The 24,258-nt window shown below is 43.4% G+C and overlaps 1 long non-coding RNA gene across 1 annotated transcript; it reads right to left on the bottom strand.

Moving 5' to 3' along the window:
• Positions 1 to 281: 281 nt before the first annotated feature.
• Positions 282 to 6,231, bottom strand: LOC147024051 (uncharacterized). The gene is made up of 3 exons (XR_015060519.1): positions 6,164 to 6,231; positions 1,378 to 1,455; positions 282 to 949 (listed from the first exon to the last, which is right to left on the bottom strand). It is a non-coding gene; the product is annotated as an uncharacterized LOC147024051 (long non-coding RNA).
• Between the last annotated feature and the right edge of the window lie 18,027 nt (positions 6,232 to 24,258).

The raw sequence follows: 24,258 nt of genomic DNA, 5'->3' as shown, positions 1-24,258 counted from the left end.
CTTGCTGTGAGTTGTGTGTTAGCTCTCATACGAGCCTCGACCAAGGTATACAAAAAAAAAAAAAAAAAAAAAAAAAGGGGGATTTGAAGTGCGAGTGGAATCTTTGCTGAAGCTAATTGAGTGACTAAATTGGTGACGGTAATTTCTGGTTCCAAAGTGTTTTGACAAGATTATGTGACAAAAGCACCTTTATTAACTATATTCTACAACTGATTTAGAAATGTTGTCGTACAAACTTTATAGATGTGCTCATATTTTAACCAATGGGCTCATGGATAAAAAAAAAAATCTTGACGACTTTGCATAACACGGGTGCAATAGACCCGGGAACTGAAACAAAGGAAACTTGCAAAATATATTGGTATTTCTATTTTTATTGTTATTGCTTTGCTTTTATAAACAATGTTTAAGCTAATGGACGATATTTACAACAAAAAAAATTCATCTTATTTGAAGATAACCAAAAAAACGTAATGTTTATTTATATTTTTAATGTTTATTATTTTATTTTTATTTTTATTTCTTCTATACAAAATTGCGGCTAGTATTGGAGTATTTGCTAAAAAAAAAAAAATTGCTCAGAAAATGTCAATTCACTGATTTTTTTGGACATTCCGTCAGTGGGCTTTCTGTCAATAGTCCAGGAAATTAAACAACGCAAAATACTGGTGGAAAACATTGTAAAATACTCAGGAAAAATAATTCATATACAAGCCTGTATTCCCAAATTTCTAACATTTAAATTATTTGAAACGTCTCACATGCTAACATTACTTCAGAGAGTACGCTAGTACTCTCTAGCTAGGGATAGTGTGGAAAAAATATCAGTCCCACCTGCTACATACAAAACTAAAGTAGGAGTCTCTTCTCAAAAATGTCACTTCAGCTACATGTGAGAACCTACTTGGTCTGTTCAGCTGAATGTCGAGGCAGGGATCACTTTTCATTTCTCCAGACCAGGGCAAAAGCAAAAAAAAAAAAAAGCCAAAAAGCAAGATTGGTCAAACCCGAGAATTCATTTTCTCATTCATCATTATAATAACAAAATAATAATGAGAATAATAATAATAATAATAATTTTCTTCAGACGGCACATTTCCGAACTACTTCTGTCATTGGCAACGATTATAGTACTAACCAACAGAGTTTTACCTCGGGCATAATCCTTTGGTATTGTAATTTTAATAGCTTCAAAGGATTCCACAAAACATATGCAAAACTTAAAATACTAGGCAAGAGTCCAAAGGGTGGGCGGGACTGAACTGTCAATCAGCCTGATGGGGGGTGAGGCCACGATATATTTGCCTCAGTGTCGTGAATAAAGACATCAAATAATATCAGCAGAAATATCATGCCTCCGGAAATCCGTTAGCTCACCAGGAAGTGGAACGTAGCTCCGGGAGCTTATGGGATGGCGCGTCGTCCGTCCGTCAGTAAATACTTGCAAATTCTTCTCTAAAACGACACATATGATTTCGATGAAACTTTACCACGACATTCATCACTGTGTATGTCCCAAATTTTGTTCATGGCATTAATATATATATATATATATATATATATATATATATATATATATATATATATACATATATATATATATATGTATGTATATATATATATATATATATATATATACATATATATATATATGTATATATATATATATATATATATATATGTATATATATATATATATATGTATATATATATATATATATATATATATATATATATATATATATATATATATATATATATATATATATATATATATATATATATATACTAATAAAAGTGTGAGTGAGTGTATGTGTATGTGTATGTGTATGTGTATGTGTGTATGTGTGTATGTGTGTATGTGTGTGTGTATATGTGTGTATATATGTGTGTATGTGTATGTTTATGTGTATGTGTATGTGTATGCGTATGCGTATGCGTATGCGTATGCGTGTGCGTGTGCGTGTGCGTGTGCGTGTGTGTGTGTGTGTGTGTGTCGATTGGTATCTTCATATGCAAGTTTCAGAATGTGGAACGGAGTCCTCCCAGGGTAGGCTCAAAGTATCCCCCTTCGTTTTGGGAAGGGGTCACGATTCATGGACCAAGCTGTGGAGTTTTCTGTTCTCAAAGTTTTGTGCCGAGGGCTCTCTTCAGGATCGTCACTGATCCCTGGTTAGCTTCCAACTGTAGTTCGTTTGTAACAATATTTCCAGTGATGGTTTTTCATATCTCTGTAAGGTTCTTTGTCATCATTCCCGTAGCTCCAACTCTCACTGGTACAACTTTGGCATTCTTCTGCTTCCTTGATCTTTTCACTTCATTCTTGAGGTCTTGGTATTTGGTCATTTTCTTGATTTATGCATTGTTTAGCCCAAAGTCACTGTAATTAAACACCTCACTCAGAAATGCCTTCTTCTCTCTTTTTTGAAGCGAAGTATGATATCTGGTCGCAACGCTTTGTTTTCGATGTTCACGCTCGATGGGATGATTAGGTCATACGTGAGTGGTACTTCCATGTTTTCAGTCCATGCTTTTGGTTAATATTCCCACAAATTTTCTGGAACTGGGATATCGACGTTTTTGCAAATGTGCCAATGGTTAACATTCCAAACTTTGTTGTGTCGTTGTGTATACAGCTGTTCTGACATGAGATTTTTTTTTGTGTGTTTGTTTATTAAGCATAACATACCACTCTCTTTACTGACGCCACCTCCACCCCTCACCTATCTCTATTTTTTTTTCCTCCACCCCCCCCACTCAGACAGTCAGTCCGTCTATCTGTCTGTCTGTCTGCCCCTAGCAATGTCAGTTCCGTGCCGACCAATGGTTCCTTGGTTATTTTATCCAGCCGCTACCAAGTGAGCGCCCAGGGGAATTGCCGCCCATGTTTTTTTCAGAGTTATATTGATGAAAATAAAATAATAGGGAGGTACAAGTGCTTCAGATGGGACACAAGTAATCAATAACCTTCTCGAGTCACTGTTTCTCTGGACGAGACGAGCACGTTCGGTTTGACCATGACTGGCAGGTTGTAGGGGGCAGATGTATAGTGCTTAATGCCATTAATTTTACAAAAGTTCTGAAACTTTGAACTCGTAAATGATGATCCATTAATTATCTGATACAATGGAGTTTTGGAATACCATGTTGTGTGAACATGGTACATAGAGCTTCAATTGTTACAGCAGAGGATGAGGATGGCATCAAGAGAACTTCAATCCATTAGAGTGGGCATCAACTAAGATAAGGAAAAGCTTCCCTTGAAATGGACCAGCATGGTCGATGTGTAGTCTGGACCATGGCTTTGATGGCCACGACCACATGGTCAATGGAGACGGTGGCGGTGTCTTGGCATGGGCTTGACAAGTGTAACAATGGCGTGCACTGGACTCAATGTCACTGTCCAAACCAGGCCACCAAGCATGAGCTCAGGCAATAGACTTCATGGTGACTATGCCTGGATGAGTATTGCGGAGTAAACTGATAATTTTCCTGCGAGTTTAGGCGGAACTATCACTCGGCTACCCCAAAGCAGGCAGTCTGCATCAATAGAGAGCCAATCCTTCCGGATGAGGTACGGTTTCACCCCTTCCGATAGTGATGCTCAATTACCTGACATAACACAGCGTTTAATTTGTGACAAATCTGGATTGCGATTGGTAGCACAAGCAATCTGCTTAGCGGTTACGGGCACCTCATCGTGAATGATGTTAGCCATGACATGAATGATATCGCAAGATTGTGGAGGTTCTGGGATGGTTACAGGAAGCGGCAAGCAACTGAGTGCGTCAGCACAGTACATTTCCTTATCCGGGCGGTAAACCAATGAATAGTCATAACCAGCAAAGGTCAACGCCCAACATTGTACACGACCAGATGATGTGGGCAGAATGGCTCTGGTTTCTCCCAGGAGACCGAACAAGATTTTGTGATCAGTCGCAATGGAAATATGTCTTCCAAAGACATATTGGTGGATCTTCAAAGTGCTCCAGAAACACGCTAACACCTCTCGTTCCACTTGAGCATTGCGATGTTCAGTGTGAGATAGGGTTGGTGATGCATATGCAACAGGCTGGAGATTACCGGTTCCATTTGTTTGCAACAACGCACATCTGATGCCACATGAAGAGTTATCACAACTGAGAACAAGTTCCTTGGATGGGTCATAATGGATAAGTAACGGCGAGGAGGACAGCATAGTTTTAGTGGCCTTGAACGCTCTTGTTTGGGCAGCTTCCCATTCCAGACAACGCCTTTCCTGAGGAGATGTGGAGGCTCGACGGTTGTGCTTAGTTGAGGGAGCAAATTACCAAAGTCGGTCAACATACCCAGGAATGCATGAACAATTTCTTCAACTTTGCTCGGAGAGGGCAAAATACCTTTGACAGGAAATTTGATGACCCAGGTATTCAACTTCACGTGCCATAAAGGCATACTTCTCACGCCTTCGGCGTAACCCAGCTTGTGACCGCCGATTGAGGACTTTGTTTAGATTTTCGAGGTGTTCATGTTGTGACTCGCCGGTCACTAGTATGTCGTCCTGAAATACGACTGTCTTTGGTGCAGTTTTCAATTATGTCTCCATCTTGCGTTGGAAGATTGGTGCAGCAGAGCGTATGACAAATGGGCATCTGTTGTACATGTGGAGTCCTCGATGAGTGTTGATGCATGTATAGGGCTTGGTATCATCATCCAGTTCCATTCGCGCAGAGGCATTGGTCAAGTCAAGCTCAGTGAATGTCTAGCCACCCATGAGAGTGGTCAACAGATCCTCTGCTTTGGGCAAAGGGTAGCCATCCAGCTTTGAATAGCAGTTGATCGTCGTTTTGTCGTCCCCATAAATGTGCACTGTTCCATCTGCTTTGAGTATTGGAATGATGGGTGCTGCCCAGTTGGAGTACTTGGCTGGTGAGATGATGCCGTCGCTCTGTAGGCGCTCAAGCTCACATTCGATCATTGATCGCATCATGTAGGGTACAGGTCAAGTCTTATGGAACAATGGCTGAGCATCTGCAGAAACATGAATCCTCACTTTGGGCCCTGAAAATGTGCCAACACCATCGCTGAACAGGCCAAGCTACTTGTTGAGCATGGTATCGTATCCAGCATCAGAGTTAGACTCTGTTTACGTCACTCCAATTAAGTCTGATTATTGGTCACCAATCTTGGCCGAAGAGGATTAGTCCTTCTCCATGAACTATCAGTAGTGGTAGCACATGAGTGCTGTTTCCATATCCTACAGTTACATGAGCAAAGCAAACGACAGGAACCACCTCCTTGGTGTATGTTCTCAAGTCAGGAGATACAGGCCGGAGTGCAGGAGCCTTTCTCGGAGGGTAGAAGGAGGTGAACTTGCTCTCGCTCATAATTGATCTGGAAGCGCCTGTATCAACTTCCATCCTTACCGGGATCTTATCAATTGGAGCATCAACTATAATTGGAGCATGGGAGCTCTTTGTTCCAACAGAGAAAACCTCGTAAAGTTCCTCACTTGACTCTCGGCTGCAGGCTGTGTTCTGTGACCTATCGTCCGCTGCATCAGGGTTCACCCCAAGGTGATAAGCAGGAGACAAGTTCTTCGACTTGGATCGAGAACAACGACACTTCAAGTGTCCCCACTTACCACAGTTGTCATCACAATGCCAACACGTTACCCCAACCTTCCAGGTGGATTCAGAAATGTCAGGAGGTCGAGGTGAATTTGGTGGCTTGCTCAAACACTTTAGTTTGTAGCCAAAGGTTACCTTGTTAACCGATGGGTCCTGCTGGATAACTTTTGACTTGTTAGAGATCACACGCAGGCTCTCGGCAGTTTGCATACATGCAGCGGCTATTTCCATGACTTTAGCTAAATTGGGGTCGGATTCAGGTCGGAGTTTCGACAGAATTGAGTCGTCATTGATGCCTATTATCAAGAAATCACGAAACATCTCTTCGAGTTTATCTGTAAACTCACACTGTTCGGCGAGACCCATGTATGCACAAACATTATCATCAACTACTTCCTGACACATCTCAAGGGCCTAACAAATGCAGGAAAAAGCTCCACGAAGATAAAGCTTGTAAAACCTCACAAGTTAGGAAATAATGAGCCTAAAAATAAAACTGAACTTTGTCAAAGGGAGAAACACGGTGGGAAATGATTTAAAAATGGAAAAAATACCGATAAATAAATCACAAAATAATGCCGATGAACAAGGACGCAGAAAAGGTTTGCATAACGCTCTCAAAAGGCAAAAAAAATGCACCTCACAGATCACGTGATATTTCGTTGGAAGAAAATAATTCGTAAATGAAAAAAAAAATCATATTATATGAAGCAAAAAGAAAATACTTATCTTTGCCAAAGAAATCGAATGGCTGATCCGATTTGAAAAATCGTAAAATAAACACGAAGTTGAGAGAAAAAAAAAACCTCAGGAAGTGAACGCGAAAACAAGATGGTGGAAGCACATGCGGGCTTTCAAAATATCTTCAATACACCACAAATGACTGAGGACATTCCCCCGGAGATGATGAATCTTGATATGGAATGTATCACGTGAAATTTACAAAAGATACAATGTAAAATACAAACACGGGTCTGTTGGACCCGAACCGTGCAATCTCGGGGTAGATTTTTTAATAAACGTGAATAAATTATTCACATTAAAAATGAATGGAAAAAAAAAAAATTATATCACAGCAATGTTGTAAAAATTCCACTTGAGGGACACATGAAAGGGCATGCAAATAAAAACTGAAAATAATTTTGTTTTAGCACATCAAAATTTCCACCAGGTCCATTGGACCCTGCCTCTGCATGCTCGGGTGGTAGTACTCCATGTACTTTAGAGAAATATGTGTGTTGTTGCTGTCAATTTGCCTTGTGTCTGCCATGCACAAACAGAGTAGTGGCATGGCAACAGTCAAACGACCTCCCAGAAGCAACTCAGAGATTCATCCCATCCAATATGTTGTGCGTACGGTGTATATCGGGGGGCGACGGTAGTGTACATGATGTACGCTACCATCGCCCCCTATATGCACCGTCTCTTCTACACACGGCACTGGCTGGCCGCTCACACCCACTGACGGCAGCTCTGTCGCTCACACTCATACAGTGTACACGGCTGAAAACGAAACTAGGAATTCCCAGTAGGTACCTACGTTGAGCATATGCTTTCGGCTCAGCGATGTGTCACAACCCTAACATGCCTAACATGGAGAAGCAAAATACCAAGAACCTGGACTTTTTCCGTCCTTCAAAAGAGGTGAAGGGGAAAGACCCTACTGACGAGGTTTGGACGGATCCCCCCTTGCCTCCCGCCATTGAGGCGTCTGATTCAGCAGTTGGTGCAGCTGTTTCCATGAGTGATGATGATGAGTGTCCTGAACTCTTCAAGCCACATCAACCAGATCCGGATTCGATCCCAACTCAGACTCTGGATAACAGAACGCTGAAATTTCAAGAGAAATGGTTCAAAGACTTCCCATGGCTTCATTTCGACGAGCGACTCGGTAAGGTTTTGTGCTATACATGAGCGAGTGCAAGTAGGAAGAAGCTGTTCGGTGCTTGCTCCGGTAGCTTTGAAAACACGTTCATTAGCAGTGGTTTCTGCAACTGGAAGAAGGCCTTCGAGAAATTCCACGCTCACCCGAAAAGCAAGCCGCACGCTTTCGCCATGGAGAAAATCAACGCCCTCAAGCAGACCGACGTGCGCGCACAGACAGAAACTCAGATCAAAGACAATAAAATCCTCACCCGGAAAGCTCTTATCAAGATTATCACTTCCTTGAGATACCTGGCAGAAGAAGGTTGTGCGATTAGAGGTAAAAATGCCTCAGAGAGAAACTTCAAGATGTTCCTGAGCCTACGGTCTGAAGATGACGCAAACCTGGCCAACTGGTTGAAACGAACAACAAATTACACAAGCGTTCAAATTCAAAACGAGATATTGTCAATAATTTGTTACGCTGTGTTGAGAGAAATATGCCAAGGCATCAATGAGCAGTCGGTCCAGTTTGCGGTGATAGTCGATGGAACGCAAGATATCCGTGGCATAGAGCAAGAGGCGACATGCATCAGATACGTGGGATCGGACCTCGACGTGTAGGAAGATCTCATTGGCTTGTACAAAATAAACGCTACCATGGGAGTTGCTGTTGCTACGATGTTAAAAGACGCGCGACTGAGACTACAGCTGTCTATTACAAATCTCCGTGGACAAACGTATGATTGAGTCAGCAATATGTCAGGATTATACCTCGGATGCCAAGCTGAAGTGAAGAAGATTCAACCACTTGCGAAATACCTCCACTGCGGCGCACACATCACTCACCTGATCACCTCAAAGGTGATGGCGAGTGCGAACTTCATTTGAGATGCTCTAGACTGTGTGCAGGAACTTGGCAAACTGTACTCGCAGTCTGGAAAGTTCAAACACCTGTACCTCAATTTGCACTCTGATGAACCCATCATCAGACCGGACTGAGACCAATTTGCCCTACGCAGTGGCTCACTCGCGTGAATGATGTTCGCGCAGTCATCCAGAACTTCGGGTCCATTTTGGATGCACTCGAGAAGGCCTCCGCGGAGTTCGGCTCGAACACTGGCTGTCACGCAAGCGGTATTCGAGGAAACCTTGCGACTGGGAAGGTTTTGCTGGGTCTGCATGCATCGCTACCGCTCTTACAGTGCATGGAAGGGTTTAACAGAGGCCTGCAAGCGCCAGCGCAGACTGTAGCGGGTATGCTACAGTTGGGCGAGAGTGTGAAAGAGCAGATACAGCACCTTCGCAGCAATGAGGCCTTCCATGACACATTCGTCAATGTGGAGAAACAGATGGAAGAACACGGCATTGACCCTTTTGCTCCTCCAAGGAAGAGGAGAGCTCCTCGTAGACTGGATACTGAGGCGCCACCCCACGAGTTTTCGACGGCTGAAGACGTGTATAGAGCAGAATACTTCACGTCACTCGATTCAGCTATGTCGAACATGACTACGTACTTCACCTCTACAGACTTGCAACGGTACGGCGGCCTCGCAAAGATGTTACTCTCTGGAGAGTATGACCCTGAAACCGTTACCATTTATCCAGAATTGTCAGAGAGTCTGAACAAAGAATTGCTCTTCTTCAAGAAGCAGTACACTGGTTCCTGTATTCAGGATTACCAAGCCATCTTCCAAAAGATGGTACCAGAAGTGCACCAATTGTTCCCGCAGGTTGAACGGTTGCTTCGATTGCTCATGATCTCCCCAGCAAGCTGCTGCTTGGCTGAGCGCTCCTTCAGCGCACTCTGGCGTCTGAAAACCTGGCTGAGAAGTACGATGAATCAACAAAGACTAAACCATCTCATCGTTTGCCACGTCCACAGTGATCGGTTGGCAGCACTGGATCCACACGAGTTGGCAAATACGTTCGTTTCCAATGTTCCGAACCGTCACACTCTATTTGGATAAATACAGTACAGTATATGTACCTGTATGTGTACAGGTATTAATATACTGTATCTGGAACTGAAAAAAAACGTTGCAGTCCATTGTTCATGTCGCCTAATCAATTCGTGGGGAGTAGTTGTCGTGGTGATCTATTGCCTGTGCACACCTTGGAAGAAGGGTCCAGTTACCTGTACCCCCCCCCCCCCCACACACACACACACACACACATTTTGGCTTGGATCGACGCCCTTGATTTGTGGCTGGGGGAGGGGAAGAGGAGTGGTGGACGGATGTCCGGGATGGGGAAGTTCATGGAGACCGATTGGTGCTATGATCGTGGCCACACTTCCCCAATGAATCTGGGCAGCGGGGAAGGGTTGGGCAATATTTGGCCTCTGACTTCCATTGGGGGTACAACCATCACAAAGAGGCATCCCCAACAGTTCATACATGTGTATTATTACTCCGTACTTTATAGATAAACACACTCATTCTTAGCAGTCCATGTTTTCATAGTATATACTTTGTAGACACACACAATTCATATAATATTCCCCCATTAACCAAACTGCCAAATAGGTATGATTATCCCTTGGGCAAATTGTCTTCAAAACAGCTGTTCACCACCATCTCTTATCTTCCCCCATCCAAAACCATGATCTTTTCTACCTCCGTTAATCCACCCCAAACCCACCTCCTTCAAGTTCCCTGCTTTCCTTCCTGAAAGTCCCTATAGTGTCCATCTTGTTTACTCTGTGGACCATGTCCCATCCCTCTCCCCACCACAAATCTCCGAATGTCTCTGTTCCCCACTGTTTCGTGCTTCCCTCTCCTGCCCCTCTTGTCTCCTGCTCCACTTGTTATATGTTCTGTGTGTTAGCTCTCATACAAGCTTCGATGCTATACAAGCTACAAGCTTCTTACACAAGCTATCCAAAAAAGTATCCAGCAGCAACACCCCCATCAGGTTGATTGACAGTCGTAGTGCCGCCTACATGTTCCCTTCCTATTCATTTGGAAAGGAATGCAGTTTTGCAACTTTTCGTGGAATGCTTTCAAGTTATGAGAACTTTGATCAATTCACAACTTCCCACAATAAAATACAACATATTCGTGATTAAATCAAGTTTATAGCTGAAACCAATTTTGAGTTAGTCTTTCAGAAAATAATAATAATAATAATAATAATAATAATAATAATAATAATAATAATAATAATAACAAGCCAGTAGGCGACATGGCTGCTCGCTCGAGATGGAAAACTGGCCGACGCGACGAGCCGATATTCATGTACATGCTATCATTCAATTTAGCACAATAAATATGATTATCACAGCCCTCTTAGTTTGCACCCAGAAACCCGCCTTGTGAAATTTCAGGCATGTTTCCAAAGAGACTCTAACAAATGGCAGCCCTGGTAATTCCATTTATCTATTCGCTAAAGATTTTATTTTTTTATATGATGCTGTAAGACATTCTCCTTGGGCACAAAAAAAAACAGGTCCCTCGGAGGTCCAGTTTCGGAGGTATTGATTTTTTGTACAGTCCACAATAAATGTACGATGTACGATAAAGTATTTTAGCTGTTGCTAAGCAACGGAGGTGTGCATAGCAACCATTCATTTTTGTGTACATGCAAGCCACATTGTACACATTTCACCCAAGTTTCATCAAAATCAGACTCTTTCTCTTAGAGATATTCGCAATTAACCGTTTCTGAAATGTTCGACATGGACTCGCCCAAAACCTATCTCCTCCTACAAAATATTTTTTGTTAGGGCTGCAAATTGGCATGAAGGGAGCTAGATAGATTGCGCACAGAACTCTAAGCTTCGATTTTTTTTTTCGATTTTGTTGACCACTTTAAGGGGCTGTTGCTAAGCCGTTGCTCGGGCCCGGGGTCCCATATTCGAAAGCACATGATTCCCAGAAATATTGGTCCTACCTACCAAATTTCATTGGCATCGGTTGAGTGGTTTAGCCACGAGGCTTGACCAAAGCTTCGCGGACAGACAGACAGATGGAAATGTCCAGAATAAGGGTGCTCTAAGAGCAGCCAATAATAATAAAAAGGAAAAGGAAAAAAGACATAAAATGTCGTAGCCCCCGTTGTTTCAGTAATTTTGCGGCACGGAGTGAAATGACTCATCCATATTTATGTACAACTAAAATGGCCGCCACTCTACCAGTCAGCCGTCTTTGATCAGATCGTAAAATAAAGTGAGTGGTACGGGTATGCCATCAGGTACTGAGTTTATGCCAACTTTGAACAAAATTGGACCATGTATGTCAGATAAATAGTTGGGGACATATTTATGTCATAAAATGGCCAACAGGAAAGCCATCTTCGATCTGATCTGGAAACAAATGAAGTGCTTAAATGTAGGACATCATTCATTATCTGTGTGCTAAGTTTGAAAAAGATCGGTAAATGTATGTCCGAGAAGTGGTTGAGGACGTGATCGACACGGGATTCTTTTTTTACAACTAAAATGGCCCCAAGTCGGCCATCTTGGATCTCATGTCGAAAAAAAAAATGATGTGACCATTTTCAGGTAATCTTCGTCATACTCTTATGTGATGGCATTGCCAAGGCAAACACCTTGCGTTTGGGTCCATCATCTGGTTTGAGTTCCTGCATAACACTGAACAACAAAAAAATTTTACTGGAGATGTGTAAAGTGATTTAGACTAATTTGGGTACGCTGATTTCAAAAATCATAACTGTTTTGCTGTATCACGTCAGGATTTTCAGTAACAGAAATATTCCCATTGCCTAGAAGTCAGGATTTCAATGAAATTTACAAAAATTCATTTATTCATTTATTTCATCATGTATGCTTCAAAATTATAGAAATTACAGAAAAACTCCACTAGAATGTAATTAAAAATGCTTTAGGCATTTGGCTTTGCGTTTGTGCTGCTCTGTGTCAGTTTCACGATGCAGGAACCAGCAGAAATCGCCCATCATGTTCGGGTTGTGCCGCCCTTGGTAACGCGTCTCCATGAGTGAAATCTCTTGGTGGAATCGCTCGCCGTGCTCGTCCGAGACTGCTCCCAAGTTGTCAGGGAAGAAGTTCAGGTGCTGGTGTAGGAAATGGATTTTCAGGGACATCCTGGAGCCAAGTTTCCTGAAGGACTCCAGCAGCTGCTGCACTATTTCTTCATAGTTGTCCGCGCGCTCGTTCCCCAAGAAGTTGTCCGTCACAGCTTTGAAGCTCCTCCACGCTGCCAGCTCTTTGGGGTTTAGAGTTGTCGGAAAAGTTTCGTCCTTCATAATCTGTCGGATTTGCGGTCCGACAAAGACACCAGCCTTGATCTTGGCCTCCGACAAGGTGTTGCCAAACTTTTCCTTGAGGTATAAAAACCCACGCCCATTCAGATCCATTGCCCGTACAAAACTTTTCATCAAGCCGAGCTTTATGTGGAGTGGTGGAAGGAAAACCTTGGCTGGGTCGACAAGGGCGACATGCTTCACGTTGTGTCGACCAGGTACATGCTCTTTTCGCTCTTCCCAATCTTTCTTCGTCCAGTGATTCTTGTCGTCTCTGCTATCCCAGAGACAAAGGAAGCACATGTATTTCGTGTAGCCTGACTGCAGCCCTAACAACAGCGCCACCACTTTCAAGTCTCCGCAGATGTGGCAGTTGAAGTCATTGTACTTGATGGAATCAAGCAGCTGCCGCATAGTCTCATAGGTCTCTGTCATGCCGAACGCGTGAGCCAGTGGGATTGATGGTTTCTCGTTGCCATTGTGGAGCGAAACAGCCTTCAAGCTGTTCTTCCCCGAGTCGATGAAGAGGCGCCAGTCTGCAGGATCGTGATCACACCCAAGTTCTTTCAACAGACCGTTGATGTCACTGCAGAATGTCATCGTGTCTTCCATCTCAAAGAACTCAGCCATGTCTCTGTGACGTGCTCTGAACAAGGATATCTTGGTGTTAGGTTCAAGTAGATTCCACTGCTGCAGCCTTGATCCAAGCAGCTCTGCCTTCGCCTTTGACAGCGAGAGATCTCTTACAAGATCATTTAAGTCTCCCTGGTTCAGAAGGTGTGATTCTTGAGTGTCGGGTTCAAAAGGTTCATCATCACCATCCTCTTCACCACTGCTTACAGCTATGTTCTGATCAGCTGGAGGTGTTGGAACGGGGTTCTCGTCATCATGAGGCACAGGTTTACGAGCAGAGACGCAGTCAGCGTACTTGATGTGAACTTTATTCTTCTTGTTGAAGCCGGCGATGCTTGTGCAGCAGAAATAACAATCATCATGATGATTCTGCGGCTCACGCCATATCATGGGCACCGCAAATGGCATGCTCGCGCGCTTGCCCACCAACCACTGAGTCAACGTTGTGTGACAGCTTGTGCAGCAGATGTGTGGTGCCCAGCTCTGTTCTTGGTCCCCCACCTTACACCCGAAGTAGTGAAAGTAGGCGGCCTTCATTTTCACTGCTGTAGATATACTTCGCTGTTGATCTTTTTTGGTATACCGACCACAGACATAACAGAAGTTGTCAGGATGATTGGTACAGGAACGCCTACTCATCTTTATCTGAAAGAAAGAAATATAACACAAGTTAACAACAATTGTACGAAATAGACATGTTAAAGACATATGTAAATTTCATTGAAATCCTGACTTCTAGGCAATGGGAATATTTCTGTTCCTGAAAATCCTGACGTGATACAGCAAAACGGTTATGATTTTTGAAATCAGCGTACCCAAATTAGTCTTAATCACTTTACACATCTCCAGTAAAAAAAAAAAAATTTGAAATTTGTTGTTCAGTGTAATCCGTCCCTTCTCAGCATAAAGCTTCAGTCTTTTATACAAAATCCTGTGTATGATGGTGGTTGGAAGTCCCAGTTCTCTGGATGTGCATCGGATTGATTTTCTGGGACTTTGTTGAAATGATTCACGCACTCGTTCAACGTCTGCTGCACTTGTGCTTGGTCGACTGGTACTTTTCTGTTTCTGAAAACTTCCAGTCTCCTTAAACATCTTGTACTACTCTCTGATACTAGTCCATGATGGCAGATTCCTTCCATACCTTCTACGGAAATTTAGCTGAACTTACATGTCAGAACTTGTCTCGATGAACCCTTTGGCACACTGACCTTTCTTCTCCTGTGGAGTCACCATTTTATTTTGCACAAGCAAATACCATCCGTCACTTCACTGACTAATTCTAAAGGGGATATGGAGAAAAAGGGGGGGGAAGAGGGAGAGAGAGGGTGGGGGAGAGAGAGCGGTGAGAGGGAAGACGTGGAGGGAGAAGGAGGGAGGAGGGAGGGGGATGAGGAGGGGTGAGGGAAGGGAAGACAGTGTGAGGTGAGAGGAAGGGAAGGCAGACGTGCTGTAGAGCATTAATTACGATTCATAATGTCACACGAAAATGATTCTGCATAGAATAACAGTGAAGATGGAAACAAAATAATGTCTGAAATCCATTTTCTACCAGTCATACTAAAACAAGGCCCAGAGACAAACTCCCGACCATGGACAAACTCCTGTCCGGGCAAGTCTGGAGACAAACTCCCAGGCAGACATAAGTACCGCCCAGACGTGTCTGGAGACAAACAGCACCTGGAGACAAACACTTTCCAGACTTAGCCACCATCCGGATATGTCATAAGTACCGCCCAGACGTGTCTGGAGACAAACAGCACATGGAGACAAACACTTTCCAGACTTAGCCACCATCCGGATATGTCCAGAGACAGACAGACAGAGAGAGGGAGAGGAGGGGTGAGTGAGAGAGGAGATGCAGAAGGGGGGTACTGCACTGTATTGGGAGGGGGGAGAGCAAGGATGGGAGAGAGAGGGAGAGAGGGGGGAGGGAGGAAGGGAGAGAGGAAGAGAGAGCGCGAGGGAAAGAGAGAGAGAGACAGACAGAGAGACAGAGAGGAAGGGGGAGAGGAAGAGAGGAAGAGAGGAAGAGAGGGAGAGAGGGAGAGAGGGAGAGAGGGAGAGAGGGAGAGAGGGAGAGAGGGAGAGAGGGAGAGAGGGAGAGAGGGAGAGAGGGAGAGAGGGAGAGAGGGAGAGAGAGAGAGAGAGAGAGAGAGAGAGAGAGAGAGAGAGAGAGAGAGAGAGAGAGAGAGAGAGAGAGAGGTGGGGGTAGGGAAGAAAGCCGAAAGAATATGTTATTCTTAATGAACAGCACACACACACACACACACACACACACACACACACACACACACACACACACGCACGCACACGCACGCACGCACACGCACGCACACACACGCACGCACACACACGCACACACACACACACACACACACACACACACACACACACACACACACATACACACAAACACATGTGCTTGGCCGATATCGGGAATTTTTCGGGAATCAGCACGTCGGAGTCAGTGTGATTCCCAACTACAGTACTTACTGTTACAACCCAGACACCTTGATTAGCTTTCACCGAACAACAATGTTACATTTATGCAGACGTTTCAGGGAGATGTTCACAAACATTATTCTTTATAAACAGCTGTGTGTGATGGGTGGAAAAAAATTTCACTGAGTAGTTTAGAAAACATGTTAATACGGCAAACAGCTCGGAAATTGGGTGATATTTCACAACAACTCGCTCAGGGTGATGAAGCATGAACCACTCACTCAGGGTGACAGAGCAAGAACCACTCGCTCAGGGTGATGGAGTATGAACTACTCACTCAGGGTGATGGAGCACGAATCACTCGCTCAGGGTGACGGAGCATGAACCACTCACTCAGTGTGATGGAGCACAAACCACTCGCTCAGGATGACGGAGCACGAACCACTCGCTCAGGGTGATGGAGTATGAACTACTCACTCAGCGTGATGGAGCATAAATCACTCGCTCAGGGTGACGGAGCAAGAACCACTCGCTCAGGGTGATGGAGTATGAACTACTCACTCAGGGTGATGGAGCACGAATCACTCGCTCAGGGTGATGGAGTATGAACTACTCACTCAGGGTGATGGAGCACGAATCACTCGCTCAGGGTGACAGAGCATGAACCACTCACTCAGTGTGATGGAGCACGAACCACTCGCTCAGGATGACAGAGCACGAACCACTCGCTCAGGGTGATGGAGTATGAACTACTCACTCAGCGTGATGGAGCATGAATCACTCGCTCAGGGTGACGGAGCAAGAACCACTCGCTCAGGGTGATGGAGTATGAACCACTCGCTCAGGGTGACGGAGCATGAACCACTCACTCAGTGTGATGGAGCATGAACCACTCGCTCAGGATGACGGAGCACGAACCACTCGCTCAGGGTGATGGAGTATGAACTACTCACTCAGCGTGATGGAGCACGAATCACTCGCTCAGGGTGACGGAGCACGAACCACTCACTCAGTGTGATGGAGCACGAACCACTCGCTCAAGATGACGGAGCACGAACCACTTGCTCAGGGTGATGGAGCATGAACCACTGACTCAGGGTGACAGAGCAAGAACCACTAGCTCAGGGTGATGGAGTATGAACTACTCACTCAGGGTGATGGAGCACGAACCACTCGCTCAGGGTGATGGAGTATGAACTACTCACTCAGGGTGATGGAGCATGAATCACTCACTCAGGGTGACGGAGCACGAACCACTCACTCAGGGTGATGGAGCACGAACCACTCGCTCAGGGTGACGGAGCACAGACCACTTGCTCAATGTGAAGGAGCATGAACCACTCATCCTGAATGACATGGCGTGGCAAAAGCGTCTGCAGAGAGGAAACAATTCACTCAGAATGACGTAGCACAGTACTGCTATCAACAATGAGCATTCAGCAAGTGGCTTAAGCACTCATGCAAGCACTCCAATGAAATGGTTGAAAAGGAACAGCTGGCCAGGCTTTCGCTGCATACCATAAAGGATCCCTTTAACTTTAAAGCCCGTCTTCAGTGCACACGCAGCAGTTAATGAAATAAAATTAATTAATGAAATAAAATGATTTCATCCACAAAAGAGTTGCTGTTTCATGCCAAACAACGCTGGAGATATAATAAACATTGCAGAATAAACATTCAATCAAATAAAAATTGCAGAAAATCCGCCATTTCACCAGCTAGTCTGTGTACGTGTCACGTGGTTCATCAGTTCAGGGTCCGTGCAAACGTTATAACTTTTTATTAAAACGTCCGGTTGTTTTTTCCAGATTTACTTTGATCCCCTGTGGAGCACCTCGCGAAACCTCCAACAATATAGACACAGATCTGGCAGATGCTATGGATAGACAGTCCCTCGAGGGGACAGTGCGTAAGGTCGAGCAGTAAATGCATTAAATAATACAACTCGATGAAGGTAGTTAATTTTGCTACGTTCCTAAATTTTTTGTTCACTCAATTTCATTCTCCAAACAGCAGAAAAAGATGAGTTTAATGCTTTGGAAATTTCACATTTTCTTGTGTATGTATGGAGTTCGGAACAGAGCCTTGCTTGCTTAAAGTACATAGATGTATCGGCTTAGTCATAAGACTCGTTATTTATTTAAACTATCAGATTTCACAACAGATTTCAACACTTATTTAGTCTGGACGATATCCGATCCTCAAAAACGAAATAATATTTCGATGATTATACTTTAACGAGCCCGTGAGAGTCGATCATGGAAAATCGTATCATTTCATGCATGAAATTGCTCCAAGCTCCAAATTTGAAACAATAGTACTTACAAAAGCGATGTATAGGCCTATATCGATTCATAACTATGATGAACAGGCATTCGAGATGAGTGAGGAAAGGAAAACAAAAAAACTTTCTCGTTAATAAATCATTGCGGCCTGTTCCAAGTCAAGGCATGGTTGAGCAGGCTAAAAAACATGGCGGCTTCAGATCCCAGTGAGGTTACCCAGGAAACGCCTTAATACCACAGAGAGTGAGGTGGCTGAGGATGACCTGATGAAGGAGAAAATTAAATTAGACCGTTAATTATCTTCAACAGGGGTGTTTTAATTAACTCAAACATCCAATTTTAAATCTTGTACATTCTTGGAGTTTTCTTAGTATGCATGCAAAGTTTCAGGCTACTAGGTTTCATAATTTAAGGAGTTACGGAGGAGACAGACACACACACACACACACACACACACACACACACACACACACACACACACACACACATTGCCTTTTATTAGTGTTGATTAAACCACCTGAGCTGAAAATGAAGAAAACTATGAGTTTCTGTATCATATAAAATAAAGGGTATCATTGTATAATTTGTGGAACTAAATTATTAACAACCAAAGCTGTCTGTGTCTCTTTGGAAAACCCTGCATTGCACACATTGGGAATCCCCTTCGCAAATGGAGGTACAAGAAAACATTTTCAAACCTACAGGGTACGGGGTTCAGGGTAGGGGGAAGGCCCCAATTTTCTCAATGTTAATGTGCATCATACAGCACCACCTGGTTCTTGTCCGTTTGGAAAAAACGGAAGGTTTTCGAAAGTGCTTTGCAGGTTGTAGAAACAAAAAATTTGGAAGTTTACCACCGTTGATGCAGTGTCTTTTAAACCACCTTATTTAACGAGTTACATTCACGATTTGGAAAGCCTGTTGTTTGTGTCCTTTATAACGTCATTAAAAACAGTAAGTTTCCTGTTTGGAATTTTTTTCAATTTCATTAAAATGCCAGGCAAGCAGAGAGAGTAAATATATAATCTAATATTCTCTGCGCGCATGTGCGATCGGGACAAATTCAGAGCCAAAGTAATGTTAAAACTATAAGTTTGTTTTCTGATTTGTGTTCAAAATACAACATTAAATTGAAATGAAGTTGTTACTTCATCATAAACTGACGTTTGTAGACAGACAGACAGACAGACAGACAAACAGACGTGAATTAATTTCTTTAACTCGCTTTTCGCTTCGCAAGTGCGGGGTCACGATTGCTCCAAAAGGTCCATCATAAGATCTGCATCAACTTTTAACTCTTCATAAGTTGTGCAAAATTTTTCTTAAAAGCGTTCAACGTAGAGCGTTCATAACGTTCTTTAAATGAGATACACCAGTCAAAGAAATGCAACTTTTTTGTTGATTTATCCAACATCAAAGTGCACGTTATCAATAGGAAAGCATATAAATGTGTTATTTATTTATATACAGGGGGTATACAGATTTATATACAAATTTTATTTATATACAATTTATATACAGATATATACATGTATTCATATACAAAAGTAGGTACACAGTAAGGATTATATCAGTTTTACCAGTATTATAATAGTGGTGCTCGGATTCATTTAATACCAGAATTCATTCATTAATACTAGATTAATATGTTAATTATTGGTATGTTATTATTGATAGGTTTATTATTGGTATGTTATTATTGATATGCTTGTATAATCAATAAAATACGTTTTGTGCACACGTTTTATTTTTTATTACTGTATACCTACTTTTGCAGCCCCCTGTATACGTTTCATTCGACTTTTATGGCATGTCTTGGGCTATTGTGTCTCGATCGCAGGAGTTTTTGAAGGTGTCGTGTACCATACATTGATCGATTAATTTAACTAACTACAAAATTTGACCTTGTCAATACAGCAGCTGGGAAGGTGAATTAATGTTGGAGGTTGTTTGAGGTTATTTGAATCAAATTGATTGTTTGACAGTAGATTCGGTTTTTCTTGTGTAGTTGTAGTAGTAGTAGTAGTAGTAGTAGTAGTAGTAGTAGTAGTAGTAGTAGTAGTAGTAGTAGTAGTAGTAGTAGTAGTAGTAGTAGTAGTAGTAGTAGTAGTAGTAGTAGTAGTAGAAATGTAAAGTTTTCACCCCATGTCTGAACAATTCTGTCTCTTTGTGCAAACGTCACAAAATGAACCAAGCTGGTCGAACTCAGACAGGTATCTGGTATGTCACTCAAAGTCGAATCATTACAAGTGTTTTCAGCATTAAAATTATAATTTTTTATATTATACACTGGTTTATATTATATTATATATTATATAATATATATATATATATATATATATATATATATATATATATATATATATATATTTGTGCCGATGGCATATTATATTGTGCCGAGGGCATATTATATTGTGCCTCTCTTGTGCCGAGGACATATTATATTATACACAGAGTATAATTTTTATTGAAAAATTGAATTTTTATTTATTGAATTTATATTGAATATAATTCAGAATAATTATTGAACGCTTCAAGGTAAAACGAATTAAAATCGTGTCATATGATCACACCTATATATTTTGTATTTTCTCGACCATGTACACCTGGTCAACGGTGAGTCGGTTACTGTGTACCTGGGCATCAGTTGTCGGTTAACTGCTGTAATTAATTTTAAAAGTCTTCACACGAGCACTGGATGATTCCGAGTGCCATTGTCATTGAGCATACACGACCTCATACAGGTGACAAAGCAAGTCCTGCTGAGAGTGCAGGTGAGAAAAGTTGGTGTGAATGAACCTTATTGTACATACCGTGTAATATCAAATGGATTCGTTAACGACCTGTCCGGATATCCCATCACATCCGATCACTGCACTTCAAAGCCCCTCCTGAAGACCCCTGGCTCTTTTTAAGGGTACGTGTCACAAGGAGACGAGCGATGGGGTCCGAGTATGCACACAAGGGAGGGGGGCACGAGGGCACAGGAAGCATCGCATAGGAAACCAAGGGTCACTTGCTTTTTCGGGGGATCCTTGAACCGACAGCCGTTGCCCATGTGTACATCACATTCGCTTAGTTTAATGACTCCCTCCGAGCGTGAGCACACTCTTTATCGGAGGAGACGCAAATTAAATGCAGCTTACATTGCACAAGAACTCGGCCTCGACGAGCCCTCAGTCTTACAAGATGAAGAGCTTTTACGTACGTTTCAAAAACCTACGCCGTCCACAGGTAAATACTCAGGTACACAATAACATTGAGGGGGGTACCTGCGCGCACATCACTTTGGGATGAGTTGGTGAGCAGAAACGACAATTTAGTGGAATTGCTCAAACAAAAATGTGAATCAGTTTCAATTTGGTGTACACGGACACATGGATCAAAAAAGGGACGTGAGGGGTGGGTAATGAAAATAATAAATGTACAAAAGTACAGGCAATTTCCCCTAAGTATAGCTTTGTCCATTGCTACACTCCTGCCACGACCACATTAGTAGACTTCGCCATGCTGCAAGCCGGAAGAATTGAGCTTTTCATGATTCATTGACCTGGATGTCCTCTCAAACTGTTGTGTGGGACAGAGACAGATTGGGAGGTGGCAGGGGCTCTTTGATCAAAGACCTTGTGGTAATGGCATGGATTCCCATTCTGGTCTCCACAACATTGGAGGACTTAAGTACGCCACTCAAAAAAAAATGGTGTTGTGAGGATAATCTATTGTTCAAGAAAAAAAAGGCACAGCCAACCAACAAGTAGTACCTAGTACGACTCCACCATTAACAGGCTACAGCAGCCAGAGCCTCAGGCGACGTTTCATTCATGATCCACAGTGTGTGTGTGTGTGTGTGTGTGTGTGTGTGTGTGTGTGTGTGTGTGTGTGTGTGTGTGTGTGTGTGTGTGTGTGTGTGTAGGTGTGTGTAGGTGTGTGTAGGTGTGTGTTAGCTGCATTCTATCAATGGCTTCCAATAAACATCCAAGCATTTGAGATAAATATATATATATATATATATATATATATATATATATATATATATATATATCCACGGGATGTCCTCCAGATAGGCCAAACTGGCTTTAACTCCATCAGAATGACTAAATTATGGTAGCTTTGTGCATGCACACGGTAATGAGGAGAAACACGAGAACCTCAAGCTTTCACAAAACAAATGGGTTTATTCCTGAACCAACTAGACAAAAAGAACCAGGAGGTGGTGATTGTGACGGTGGAGGTGGGGAAGAAAGGGAGAACATGGAATCGACAATAAATAATTATATACAATGAGAAATAGAACTTTTAGAAATTCAAAGCGCCTCACCCAATCACAGACTGGGAAAGGGAATAAGACATTGATTGCTTCAACTGTCGGTGGATGAGCAGGCGATGATGAGATGAACAAGCAATGAGGATAATAGGTGATGAGAACAGGAAAGATGAACGCACATGGGCAGGTCGATGAACAGGGCAAGGCAGGAACATGCAAAGGCAGGCAGGACAAACAGAGCGAGCAACAATTCCCGCTGCGGAGCAATCCTCCTCTCCTGTCCTCAGCCATGAATCCCCCTCGAAGCTCTCAGTCAGTTCTCTTCAGCTTAAGCTCTCTTCAGATTCACAATCCTCCAAAGCACCCAGAACCGCATGATTCAGTCTCCTTCTCGATCTCTCTCCAGGCAACGCCATGGCTCCTCAAAGCGTCCATAGCTCTCCCCCCCTCCCCACCCTCTCCGTTGCCTGGCAGAGCCCCAATGCCACCCCGTGGGGTTGTGCATACAATTTCTTTAACCTTCATCCCTAATTAATTATTACCATGCACCTTCCCCTGTATGGTGCACATTAAGACAAGACAATCCTTAAGCTAACGTTTCCCTACTTAATCACATGAAATGGGCTATCTTAGTGTATGCATTTATATATTGTTGCAGTTTTGAGAAACCGGCCCCAAACATAAATACAGACAACATAAATGTCCCTCAGAGAAAATATTTTCAGAGTTTAAGAGTAGACCAGCCCCTCCTTTTGCGTCATGGGTATGTGTGATTCAATGCATTGAAGGAAGGGTGGAGAGATTTTTCATGTTATCCGAGGGGCTAATTTCTGTTTGTGAGTCTCCCGGCACCATGGCAAAGGCATGTCGTTCTGGCCCAGCTGCGCACATGGCATGGTTAGTCCCTCCGAGAATGCGCACCGTCCTGCTGGATAAAATAGGCACATGATGCCAATGTGACCAATATGGATGCATGGCCGAAGAGAGGGTGGAGGAGCTCCTTGTGAGCCAATGGCCATCCATATCTAGTGCCCAACTGTGTCTGCGGACATCCTCCTGCAGTTGGGTTACTTTTTTATTCGGAGGTTGGATGCAGGATTTGCACTCCGGCCACCGTAAAACCCTTCATTCCGCAAAACACAAAAACGCAAAAAAAATCTGAAAACCCACTCCGTGAGAGTACCTCCTGTGCAGCTTCCCTTCGCAGAGCAGCTCACCGGATGATGGGATTGGGGCAAACCCTTCGGGACCCCCAATCTTTGATGATAGAAGGGAAACCACAGGGTAACATCCCTGGGTCAGATTGCAGGAGAGTGTGTCGGAGTGGTGCTGAGGTGTCGTCCACCAGACGGCGGTCTTCTTGGGTTAAACTGAGGCGGTCCCTTCGGGTGGGTGCTGGAATGTCCTATCCCTAAGAGAGGATGATCACCTGTCTCTGTTATCATCTGAGCTCAAGCGTTTGTACATCGGGATTGCAGCTCTCTCTGAGGTTCGGAGATCGGATTGCGGTGAGATAATGGTGGGTGGTTACACCTACTATTGGTCTGGTCGCTTCGATGGTTACCATACCAAAGGAGTTGCTGTAGCTGTGTCCAATAAGCTGACCCCAATGATAATTGAAGTAACACCGGTCAACGAGCGTATTATGAGATTAAGGATTCGTCACTCCTTAGGTGTCATTACTTTGAGCGGTTGCACCAGGCTGATCCCCCAGCTGTTGAGTTGGATCTCAAGGGTGTTACAATCCCTGTTGCTGACCCTCAAATCAAATGTGGTCCACCTTCGCTTGTGGAAACACAGGCTGCAGTGAACCGGTTGAAACGGGGCAAAGCTCCAGGGATCTGTGGCATCCATGCTGAACTTCTCAAGGCTGGTGGAAATGCTGCACTCGTGTCGTTGCATGCAGTTTTTCCTCTACCTGGAACACAGGCATCAT

Source organism: Eptatretus burgeri, chromosome 7, assembly GCF_056783735.1.
Source record: "Eptatretus burgeri isolate ZD-2024b chromosome 7, Ebu_testis_v1, whole genome shotgun sequence".
Lineage (NCBI taxonomy): Eukaryota > Metazoa > Chordata > Myxini > Myxiniformes > Myxinidae > Eptatretus > Eptatretus burgeri.
Note: the sequence above shows the minus strand (reverse complement) of the source record. Positions and strands in the feature narration are given on the sequence as shown.